This window comes from Scylla paramamosain, chromosome 13 (genome assembly GCF_035594125.1).
Source record: "Scylla paramamosain isolate STU-SP2022 chromosome 13, ASM3559412v1, whole genome shotgun sequence".
Classification (NCBI taxonomy): Eukaryota; Metazoa; Arthropoda; class Malacostraca; order Decapoda; family Portunidae; genus Scylla; species Scylla paramamosain.
The window spans coordinates 21,239,585-21,242,084 of NC_087163.1; the positions used below are offsets into that span (position 1 = coordinate 21,239,585).

General features: G+C 44.2%; 1 protein-coding gene across 1 annotated transcript in view; it reads right to left on the reverse strand.

The window, feature by feature from the left end:
* LOC135106222 (gamma-aminobutyric acid type B receptor subunit 2-like) overlaps window positions 1-2,500 on the reverse strand; it is an 80,460-nt gene that overhangs the window by 10,591 nt on the left and 67,369 nt on the right.

A 2,500-nucleotide genomic window follows, 5' to 3' on the forward strand; every position in this document is an offset into this window, starting at 1 on the left:
GAAGGGAGCAAGGGAGGGGAGGGAAGGGATGTGGAAGCAACATGAGGGGAGATAAAGTGAGGGGGAATGAGGGGAGGTAAGACAGAAGAAGAGGAGGAAGAAGAGGAGGAGGAGAAGGTAATCAGTGGGGTCATTAAACTCATTCTGCGTGCCTAATACTGACCGAACATGGATAAGTCAGGGAGAGCGCGAGGGAGGGAGAGAGAGAAGGAGAGGTAGGGAGTAGGAAGAGAGGGTAGGACAAGGGGAGACACTATGGTGGTATATTAATATGAAGAGAGGGAGAGGCATAGGGTGGACTGTGGAGATGTAATAGCAGGGCATAGGAATGAGGCTGGCAAAGGAAGAGGGAGGTGATAGGAGTGTCCTTTGGGGGAGCATAGAAATGAGGGAGGAATAAAGGGAGGGAAGGATGGACACAAAGTAAGGAAGGGTGTGACAATGGAGAGAGTAAAGGAGATTAAGGGAGAGACACGAGATGGGAAGAAATATAAGGAAAAAAAAGGGAAGAGACACAAGAAAATAGGAAATGAGAGAGAGAGAGAGAGAGAGAGAGAGAGAGAGAGAGAGAGAGAGAGAGAGAGAGAGAGAGAGAGAGAGAGAGAGAGAGAAGACAGCACCACCCTCCCCACTCACCATCCCACTTACACTTACACACACACACACACACACACACACACACACACACACACACACACACACACACACACACACACACACACACACACACCTGAAGAGTTATCGATTCTCTTATGAGGTCACATCATCATCGGCTAGACGGTCAGGTATTTTTAGCTTACTTACGTTCCTTTCGCTCTCAGGAACGTTGTTGGGCACTAAGAGAAGAACGGGAGGTGGAGAACGTGGGAGATGAAGATGAGAAGAGGAAGTCTGAGGAAGAGGTACTATTGGGGACTGCTATGGGATGGGTGTTATCTGGGGGGGTGGAATGATGGGGTGATGGGATAGGTTAGGTAGGAGTTAGCTGGGAAATGTTGTGTGAGATAAAGGGGGAGGGAAATGAGAGAGAGAGAGAGAGAGAGAGAGAGAGAGAGAGAGAGAGAGAGAGAGAGAGAGAGAGAGAGAGAGAGAGAGAGAGAGAGAGAGAGAGAGAGAGTAGGTACTCGTGTGCTATAAATAGATTCCGTACAGATTAGACGCTGACTCAGGAATAAAAAAGAAAAAAAAATTACATCCTCACATTACTGAAGACTGTGATTATTACGTTATCAGAGAGAGAGAGAGAGAGAGAGAGAGAGAGAGAGAGAGAGAGAGAGAGAGAGAGAGAGAGAGAGAGAGAGAGAGAGAGCGGAAGCAGCAACAAGCAAGGAAGGAAGAGCAAACCAGACCACAGCCGAACCGAAATTAATCCTCCGAGTGAACTTAGTGACAGGAAGTCTTCATCGTAACTTTGGAACTCAATTATAATTATCTCGAGTCACTGCCCTGAGTCCTGAGTCCCTTGAGGTCCTTTACTCCTTCATGTTGCCTTACAGATGAGTGAACTCTCCAAAAAACACCTTAAACACTTACATAAGGGTAAAAAAAAGTGGAAGGTGCAAAAAGCCAGACTGCCAACACCTGGGAGTGCCTGTCTATATCCACCTGTTGTTTCACCTACCATCCCTTCCCATAAATCGATCTATCTTTCAACGCCTCCTATTGACTAGGTACTAATTAACTGATTACTGAGTCCATTCTAGTCATCTGCCGCTCTGTTTGGGACCCAATTTCTATCTCTTTTAAAGTCTAACTGATCACTGAGTCTATTCAAGTCATCTGCCGCTGTGTTTGAGAACTATTTACTTCCCATCTCCTTTCTAAATCTAACTTTATCGAGCTTAAACCTGTTATACCCCAATCTGGATTACTAACGCCGAAATTTTACATACGAGGTAAAAATAACGCAGAGAAGAGAAAATGTTGTTACCCTCGACATAACCAATTCCGAAAGGAAAGGCACGCTGAAATGTTAAACACGCGAGAGAAAAAAACTAAATGGCAGAGCGCACCTGGAGCAGTACTCGTATACCTAAAATTTACGCTCACCCGGTCACCTGCACGAGGGCACAGAGCGTATTATTACAGCTCCTGGGCTCTCATAAGGAAGTGTTTTCAAAGGCCACATAAAACATCAGCTGGATTCTCATAGGGTCTTTTTTCTCACTAATGATGCGGAGTACACGAAAAACTCTCACTAGAATCGCAGAAACACCCTTGAAAAAAAAGAAAAAAAAAATCTACATGTTAAACACACACACACACACACACACACACACACACACACACACACACACACACACACACACACACACACACACACACACACACACACAGACACACACACACAAGAATACAAATAAAAATTAGTAAATAAGTAAAAAGAAAAGAAGCAAAGGCACTGAAAATGTTTAAGGATACAAAACATTAGTTAATATAAAAGTGAAGAGATAAAAAAAAAAAAAACACTGCAATGTTTAAGAATACGAAACATGGCTCA